At 38.6% G+C, this 10270-nt stretch overlaps 1 pseudogene across 1 annotated transcript; it reads left to right on the top strand.

Moving 5' to 3' along the window:
- The first annotated feature begins 5872 nt into the window (after window positions 1-5872).
- Window positions 5873-10116, top strand: LOC146300650 (uncharacterized; annotated as a pseudogene). The gene is made up of 6 exons (XR_014768842.1): window positions 5873-5880; window positions 6338-6471; window positions 6654-6790; window positions 7675-7923; window positions 8745-9000; window positions 9243-10116. The product of XR_014768842.1 is annotated as an uncharacterized LOC146300650 (transcript).
- The last annotated feature ends 154 nt before the right edge of the window (window positions 10117-10270 follow it).

The following is a 10270-nucleotide window of genomic DNA, read 5'->3' as shown; positions in this document are numbered from 1 at the left end:
CTATGGAGGACCAAACCTGCCATATTTACAAATGAATGAATGAATAAATAAATGTCCACATCCATGCATTTAGACAGAAATAAACGAATATATATATTAATTAATGCACAATTGTCAATCAATAGTTACATATATTTTACATTTATGTATTTATTTATTTTGTATTCATTTATGTATTGATTTATTGATTTATTTATTCATTCATTCATTTATATATTCATTGATTTATTGATTTATTTATTCATTTATTTATTCATTCATTTATTTATTCATTCATTCATTCATTGTTCCCAATATGATAATGAGAGGAGGCCAGTAGGCGTGGAAACTGATGTTCAGACATTGCAATCAATCCAGAGCCATAGATTCAATCTAGCAAACGCCTGGGACACACTGGCTGCGAAGCGCCCTGGAGCGCCACAATATACTACTAATGGCGCGATGCTGTTCACACTAGACGCGCATTTCTCCACGCCGGTCACCAAGCCTTTCACCTTCTCTGAGATTTTCTTTTCTACATGTAAAGCTGACATGTACATAAACATGGCATAGGCTACAGGCTATTTAGGCAACTTGTTGCTCCAACAATAACCGTCGCAACGGCATCCCATTCCCAATATAACGTGGCAACGTTTGGCTTTTGTTGCCGTAGTCTTTGTAAAATATGTGCTATGGGGCATACAACTCCATTTAGGACTAAGCTACTTTTCATCTTTGATGATTAACTTTGTGTCGTCAATCTTCACAAATTTCTCATCTGCTTGATTGGGGGCTATATGCCAGATTGTCTATCTCGCTCTTACACACAGGACAATTATGTTGGTTTGACAATCAACAATCAGGATTTTTTTTTTTTTTAATGTTTACGTTTTTATCGGGATAAACACATGGTTGGCCGGTCAGCGTAGTGAAGTTGGATGTTAAGTGATAACCCACAACTAACGTATTAAAATCTTTATAACATGTTTGTTTATCCAAATATCATATATGGTGAATTAAATCTTTGTTTTCAACAAGGTCGGCCAGCCTGTCCATGTAGGCTATGTTGTCCATGACAGCAAGGATGGATGTAAGGCTACATAATCGAATACAAAGCGTGGAAAACGATTAGCCAATGGTGTGTCAAATACCGCCTACCTATTTTGATTGACACATCTCATTAACATATTGAGAAGAAGAAATACAGGAATGAATGAATAAATGAATGAACACATGAATTAATAAATGAATGAATACATGAATGAATAAATAAATGAATAGATAAATGAATACACAAATAAATACATAAATACATGTAAATTATAAGGTAATATTGATTGACAATTGTGCATTAATTAGTACATGTATTCATTTATTTATGTCTATATGCATGGATGTGGACATTTATTTATTCATTCATTCATTTTTAAATATGGCAGGTTTGGTCCTCCATACACCACTTCTCTCTTTCAATGTCCTATTATTTTTGAAAAATGCTATAAAAGTGAATGAAACATCAAAAATCAATGAAAGCAGTGAAATGATCATTTATGTATCACTTGTGAAGAGCTTTGTACAGATACCCATTGTTCTTTTTGGTTTGAAAGGTTTTGGTTGAAAGAAACCCCAATTTCTGATATGGAAATGATTAGAAAATGGGTCAAAGCAACCCAAGGACAAAAGGGTTAAGGGGAGACACAGTGAATAGGGATAACATATCAACATGAAACCTCCCAATTTGATAACTAATAGTAGGTCAAATAATGTTTTCATTACTAGTTTCCTGTAAATGTAGGCCTATGTTTAAATTAACAAATTATGAAATTGTAATATGATATTCTTTGCATAGGCCCACATTTCCAGAACAGAAATCAGAACATTGAGTGAAAAACCTTATTTCATTTTGTCAACATATTAGGAGTCCAAAGTTTTTACAAAGGGCACTTTGGATATCAATTTTTCATTACTCCATTAATCAGAATGTGGTGGCAACTATGGAAGTTTATTAGACTCTTTATTCAAATGGAAATGGGTTTGTCAAATGACAATTCAATGCGCAAAGTGACAATGCAATCCGCAATTCAAATGGGAACCCAGTTGTCAAATGGCAATTCAATGTGCAAATGACAATGCAATCCGCAATTCAGTTTGTATTATTTTGAATACAAACTTGAATGAACGCTTACTGCATTGCATTTCATATTGACACAGTTTTTTCGACTCTTTATTCAAATGGCAATGCATTTGTCAAATGGCAATTCAATGCGCAAAGTGACAATGCAATCCGCAATTCAAATGGGAAAGCAGTTGTCAAATGGCAATTCAATGTGCAAATGACAATGCAATCCGCAATCCAGTTTGTATTATTTTGAATAACAATTTGAATGAACGCTTATTGAATTGCATTTCATATTGACACGGTTTTTTCGACTCTTTATTCAAATAAAAATGCATTTGTCAAATGGCAATCAATGCGCAAAGTGACAATGCAATCCGCAATTCAAATGGCAAACCAGTTGTCAAATGGCAATTCAATGTGCAAATGACAATGCAATCCGCAATCCAGTTTGTATAATTTTGAATAACAATTTGAATGAGCGCTTATTGCATTGCATTTCATATTGACACAGTCTTTTTGACTCTTTATTCAAATGGAAATGCAATGTAGTAGCTAAACAGCGCCCCCAGTATATTGCATTAGCATTTACTTGTCATCACACTCTTTTTGTTTCAAAATTCAAATGGAAATGCAATCTGTCAGTCGCTCCATAAAGGCGGGTCCCTACCCCTATTGAGGGTAAGACCCAACTCTACTCTCCTTCTGAGTGGCTACAACAAATACCAGCCAATCAGAGGCAGAGTAGTCTATTGGGCGGGGGGCAGTGTTGCCAATTTAGCGATTTTGTCGCTAGATTTAGCGACTTTTCAGACCCCTTTCGCAACTTTTTTTCAAAAAAGCGACAAGCGACAAATCTAGCTTCTTTTCTGGAGTTATTGGTGACTTTTGGCAACTTTTTGAGGTGAAAACACATATCGCTATGACTCTTCACAACGAGCAGCGGGTGCCTGCGCGGCCCCTCCCTTCCCCGTTTCCAAGCACTTACAGGCTGCCTCATTCCTCGCGCAGAAGTCCCTCCCAGCTGTCTCCTGTTAGCAGGTTAGCAGGAGCTAACAGGAGACGTTCACGGCTCAGCATCCAAGCTGCAAATGAATACGCGTCCCGGCCAGCAAGCTGCCGCTGACTGATCCCGCCCCCTGACGTACAGTCAGTGCGGGATAATGTATATTTTCTTTGTCTAAATAAGATAATAAAATCACTGCACTACATAAAAACCTCGTCCACTGTGTGTGTGTGCCTCTGTGACACAAACTTTCTTTAACATGTCTAAACTTTACCAGCAGAAATACAGAAAGGAGTGGGAGGCAAACACAGCTTTTAAGGGATGGTTAAAGCCATTTAATGGAGATATTGGACGAGCATACTGCCATTACTGCAAAGTGGATTTCTATGCTAAAATCAGTGATATGAAGAAACACAGTACAACCCTAAAACACATTCAAAAGGCAAAGCCTTATAACTCAGCAGCACAAACAACGCTGCCATTTATGGTAGGCAAAATTGATAGCTCCAAAAAGGCTGAGGCTACCATAGCATTAGCCATTGCTGAACACTGCTCCCTCCTAGCATGTGACCACATTGGGGAAGCATGTAGGTCAGCCCTTTCTGACTCCGCTGCTGCTATGCATTTCAGAATGCACAGGACTAAGTGACCAGCGCTTTTTTTTTTGTTTTTTTGAATAATTTATGAATTATTATTTTGGACAGTTATTGTTGGCACAATAACAGTGTATATGGATAGACCTGCTCTCTTTGTAAATAGCTTGATTATATCTCAACTTTACCTTTTTATGTTCACATATACAACTTGTGCTTCAATATTAATCTTTTGAAAAGCTTCGTTGAGTATGTGTGTGTGAAATATGGTCAAAAAACATGGTGTTTTTGTGTCTGTTTGGGTCCAGTATGTTGAAAAGTATGCCAAAGTGAAAACCCTTATTTAACAGGTCATGTAGGTGAGATTGTGCTGAAAAAAATGATACCAAACATTGGTATGATAAACATTACTTTATGCAGTATATCAAGGCCAAATCAAAGGTACTCAAAAACGGCCAAAATAGCTCCAGACTCCAGAGAGAAACAAAAAAAATAAAAAAAATAATAAACTTGAATAGGCCTAACTGCCAGAGTGGGCAATTTAAATTGTTAATGTATATTGTACACAACACATGTTATGTTTAAAAGTGTTCATGTTTAAATGTTACCTGTTGTAGGCTCCTACGCGGACCATAAAGTTAAAAAACAAACTTAATTAAAAAAAATATAACAAAAAATAAAATGAAATAAAAACCTAAGTAACTCTGCCAAAGTGTTCCTTTTTGGTCACTTTTGCCGGTCCCAAGCCCGGATAAAGGAGGAGGGTTGGAATTATTAATTTGTATTTCTAAATATATTTGAGCTGTTCTTACGTTTCTTCTAAGGTTCTTACCTCATTGTTCTCTTGCTCACTTTTCGCGCGAGCGGGAAACGTTTCTGTGTGCCTGATCACATTCTGAAACCGTTTGGAACCTCACCTGCAATTAGAGCAAGACTAGTTAACATCATCACAAAAAAGTGTTAAGTAAAAAATGTTCATATATAACTGTGACTTGTTTTAGGCTCCTAAGTGGACCATAAGATTAAAACAAAGCTTAAGAAGAAAAAAAACATACTTAATTAAAAAAAAATATATAAATAAAATAAAATAAAAAATAAACCTAAGTAACTCTGCCAGTGTGTTCCTTTTTGGTCACTTTTGCCGGTCCCAAGCCCGGATAAAGGAGGAGGGTTGGAATTATTAATTTGTATTTCTAAACATATTTGAGCTGTTCTTACCTGTCTTGCACAGTCCATGTCCATGGCGTTTCTTCTGAGGTTCTTACCTCATTGTTCTCTTGCTCACTTTTCGCGCGAGCGGGAAACGTTTCAGTGACGACGTCACAACGCCGTACTCCACCAATCAGAGACATCGGTGTGACGCTCAAGGATCATGGGTAGTGTAGTTCTTCTTCCAGAGATTGCCAATAAACAGACAAACTTCGTTGCTATGGTAATGCTTACAACAATATGGCGACAGAAGAACTTGTTGCAACGCTCACTGCCGTAGCAGACGATGTAGATGCAAATCGAGTGTCGTTAACTGATGTTTATGATAGAATACAAATTATTTCCCAGAGGGTGGAAGAACTTTCTGCCCTAACAGGCCTCGACACCACAGGTGTTGAAACTAAGTTGACATAAGCGTTACAGGCACTATTACCGCGGAGGGTGGGGAGGCCTGTCATCGAGATACCCGTCAAACCTATCGAGGGGTACCTCCTTTATGGATTAAAAGTTCGAGACATTGCAGCCCTGTACGGAGTCAGTAAAACTACAATCCATCGTAGAATGCAGCAAAATGGACTAAGGTAATATATGTTTTCCCATTATGTTTATTCTACCATATGGTTGTACAATTAACTTGGTGTTATAGCCGATTGTCAGAATCAACTGTATTAGGCAAGTATGCGAATTCATACAAATAATTTGATAATAGCCACTAGTAGTAGAGTTCCCCGCAGCACTATTCAGTTAAGGCGGCCGCCTAAGCAACACACGCCTGCCACATTAACTACGTAGTCCCAATATTTTTTTTTACGCCTTGTCCTGCTTCCTCCCTTCCATTCCAAACCTTGACCAACGCCAGTCTCCTTCCTCTGTAGAACGCATTAGTCACAAACTAGTCCCCCCCAACCCACGGTTTGACGGCAAACCCCACCCTACCACCATACATATACAAACAGTGCAAATTGCAATATGGCAAGGTGTGTAAGTATGCATTCACAAGATGTCAGGGTGTTGTAGGACAGTGGCTGAATAATTTATAATTAGGATTGAGCAGTCAAATGTATTTACATGTGTACATGTATATTACATTTACATTCTACTACATTATATTTAACATCTGGTGTAGGGTGGGGTTCAGGGTTACTTTTACTGTCTGTTACCCTAAATTTGGACACATGACTATCAATAACAGTGCCACACAAGACAGAGGAGGAGGTTAGAGGCCATTACAAAATCATCTTTACAGAACAAGGGTCCACTGTATATGAAGAGGTAGAGGCTACTGACCCATACATGTCAGTAGTATCCAAACTAAGTTGAGCTTGGTTTACATCGTCTTATACTGCTGATATAATCCTGTTGTCTATTTCAGTTTGCTATGATCATTTACTTAACCAGTTTGATTAACATGAACCTTGTTTTCTCCTCTATTAGTGTGTCGGCCATGTATTCTGATGTCACAGAGGCACAGCTGGATACTCTGGTGCTGGAACTTCATAGAGAGCATCCACAGAGTGGATACTGCATGATGAGAGCTTATCTCCGTACAAGATGTCATCTGGTGCCAAGTACGTTTTTACATGTAGCCTACTTGTTAAAGCTTGGCCCTACCACAATTATTGTTCTTCAATAATTTCAAGGTGAATTTCTGTATACATCACATATATTAATATTATTATCCATTCAAATCGTATCTCAGATGTTGTCATACAATTATGAAATAACATTTCCCTACCTTTACCATGTGAAGTTGCAAGAATGCGCAAATCACTCCAAAGAGTAGACCCAGAGGGCACGGAACTTCGAGCCCTTGCCAACCGGACACTATATCGCCGTCAATATAATGTTCCTGCACCAAATTGCCTTTGGCAATCACAAATTAATCCGGTAAACCTTAACCTAAATCTTTTAGTTAAAATTAGTGCTGTCAAACGATTAAAATATTTAATCGCGATTAATTGCATTAATGTCATAGTTAACTCGCGATTAATCACAATTAATCGCACATTTTCATCTATTCTAAATGTCCCTGATTTCTTTTTGTCCCAATCTTTTTTCAAATTTTAATGCTCTTATCAACATAGAAAAGTGGTTCGGATTGCTTTGTGCAAATATTTTTTTTATTGAAAACAACATTGCAATCGCCTGGCTTTGACGAGGGGGCAGAGAATTCGCATCAGCTGTGTGCTTGGCCATCAAGTGGTATTTCAGACTGGACGTGCTGCGATGATAGCTCAGTTTACAACGACAAAACACACAGATCACTGGTCTTGTCAATAGAACCATTTGGCAACTTTTTTAAAGCAAACTTTCCATTCAGAATCTTATTGGCATCCATTTCGGCATCTCGCGCTCGTCATCCACTCAAAACGTAACGTTAGCCTACTACCAGAGAATGTCTAATATCCGTAAACGGGCTCTGCTACTACTCTTTAGCCAGCTCGCAAGCCAAACGAGTGTTTGGCGTGCCTGTTGTTTTGTTTCCGGTCTAGCTAGATCCGGTGTGGTGTTGTAGTTTTTCTAACGTCGGTACTTGTTGCAACAGCATGTGAAAAAAACTACAAAGTTTGCTAGGCCAAAAAGAGCGTTAATCGCGCGATAAAATAATTGACGCCGTTAATTTGGGTTTGCGTTAACGCCGTTAATAACGCGTTAAACTGACAGCACTAGTTAAAATCTATACCCAATGTTAAACTATTTTTCTAAATCTTGAACCTGAATCATGTGTCAGTTAACTGATGCTTTAACATGATTTTGTGTCTCAAAATAAGCTGGCGATTTGTCATCCACGGTGGGATTGATGGTTTCAGCCGCCTTGTGGTGTACCTGACGGCTGCCACCAACAACTGTGCAGCAACGGTACTTCATGCCTTCCTTGGTGCTGTCAGGCAGTATGGTTTCCCATCTCGTGTGAGATCCGACAAGGAAGGGGAAAACATTGAGGTGGCACACTTAATGGTGGAAACCCAGGGAGAAAACCGCAATTCCCATATAACTGGGAGAAGTGTGCACAACCAAAGGTAAATAGTTTATTTAATTACACAAGTGCAGTGCCCATGACCCCTCCCTGAGTCACCACCTTACCGCGGTGGAGGGGTTTGCGTGTTCTAGTGATCCTGGAAGCTGTGTTGTTGGGGGCTTTATGCCCCTGGTAGGGTCACCCAGGGCAAACAGGTTCCAGGTGAAGGACCAGACAAAGCGAAGCTCCCAAAAAAAACTACCATGAAGAAAAATAACAATGGTTCCCAGTTGCCCTTGCCCAGACGTTGTAGGATTTATTATGACATTACTTACCCTTACTTACATCAAAAGTCTTTCAATAGGTGAAACTATCTGACTAGTGACTGAGCTAACCTGAGCTCCATTGCCACAGCCTAAACTTTGTCAATATGTTCATGAAAATAATTCATTTCAGCCTAAACCATACAAAGGAACTCAAAATCAAATTCAACAACGCAATAGCTACAAGACGACAGTGTAATGCATTTTTATATAAAATATACAGAAATATCAGTTGTAAAAATGTCATTAAAAAACGGACCCCCCTGCAACCGACGCAAGCAAGCACACCCTACAATTTCCCCAGGAAAGTTATATATATTACATATACAGATCTATGGTAAAGATAAAGTAGGCCTAAACCCTTTTCACCCTAGGCCTATAACATTTTCACCAGAGAAGCAGTACGCAGATTAGGCTACGTCTGGAGAAAAAAAGAAATACAGAAACCATAATATTGACAAATAGTGTTTAGGATTTTGATATAGGTACTTGTAGAATGAATTCATTTTTATCATTCTAGTGTTTAGTGAAATTAATAGCTCTCAATCTTTTTTGGTAGGATTGAGCGTCTATGGCGAGATGTATACACACAAGTCCTTGATGTGTTCCACACCCTCTTCCATGAAATGGAAGCAACAGGGATGTTGTTGCCAGACAATGAGATCCATCTCCACTGGGTTTTCCTGCCTTTGCTTCAGAGTCACCTCGGAAGGTTTCAAGAAGCCTGGAACTTTCACAGACTGAGAACCGAACACAACCAATCGCCCTACCAGCTGTGGCTACGTAACAGAGATGTTGCTGTGGATCCCCTGGAAGTAAGTAGGCTTGCACTAATAACATGGCCTAAACTAGGACCATGGTACTGGGAGAAACAGCTGATGTTACACCGAAAGATGTAGTGGTTGACTTAAGATATTTGGGAAGACAATCAGGCTGATGATGCTGTAAAGTGATCGTTGTGCATTATGATGGCTATTTGACATCAATGTGTTCAACAGGAATGAGTTGTTGGCATTAAATTGTAGAGTAATATAGACTAATTCAGATATTTTGTTAGGTTGACAAACTTTTTGGTGCAAACATGGATGGCACAGAGCTGGTAGAAGTGGATGGAGTCCAAATCCCTGCAGTACAGTTACCCCGTGTGCTTACTCCGGAAGACCTTGTAGGACTGCCCAACCCGGACGTTCCTCTGAACGAAGCACTTGGTGTTTACATTTCAACAGTAGAACAACTGGAACACATATTTCAGTACTAATTTATTTCATTTTATATTTAAGAAGTACTTAAAACCTAATTTCTATATATTTTTGTACAAGAACGGCATGTTTGTTTGTCATTATAGTTTGTTTATCAATACATTGTCTGCACAGAAATTAGATTTTAAAATATTGCCTAAATGGAAGGGATAATGCACCCACTGTTCAATATTTTATTTCTCAAAATGAAACATTGAAATCAGTTAATTCTTTATCACAGAAACGTTTAATTTTGCACTTGTATGGAGTGCTAAAGCTGCACTCATTCATTTAATAAACTCATCAATAACTGTATGACCTCATCAATGACCCTAAAACAGTGGTAAATTAACTAAATGACTTGGAAACTAGCTTCAAATCATTTGCACGTAAGTCTCAATTTCAGACAATTTCAAAGATAATATATCTATAAGTATATATGAACACGTGTGTGAATGACGACTGGTGGTTACTCGGTCTTAAACCTGTCCAAAGCCAAACTTTGTGGACCTGACAGCTGCCCTCATTCTGTCCATGAATTCAGAGAAAGTCCCACATCTTGCTGGAATTTTCAAGGTGGTGAAGCAGGTTGAGGCCACTGGGAACATCAGATCTGGCTGTATGTCAACATACATCTGATCGGGTAGGACTGACCATCCAGTCCAGAACTGAACCAACTCGCTAAGCTGTGAGGAAGAGGCTAAGGAACATGGAAACACCTTAACCCTTGTGCTGCCTTCGGGTCACATGACCAAAAGGTTCATAACAAACCATCGTTGTGTTTACCCAATTTTACCCAATACAAAAGCAAATTTTTTTTTTTTCTTTTAACCTTCGCAATGTGGGG

The sequence above is a fragment of the Hypomesus nipponensis genome, chromosome 2 (assembly GCF_054491055.1).
Source record: "Hypomesus nipponensis isolate SF chromosome 2, ASM5449105v1, whole genome shotgun sequence".
In the NCBI taxonomy this organism is placed as follows: Eukaryota; Metazoa; Chordata; class Actinopteri; order Osmeriformes; family Osmeridae; genus Hypomesus; species Hypomesus nipponensis.
This window is presented reverse-complemented; position numbering and strand designations above follow the sequence as displayed.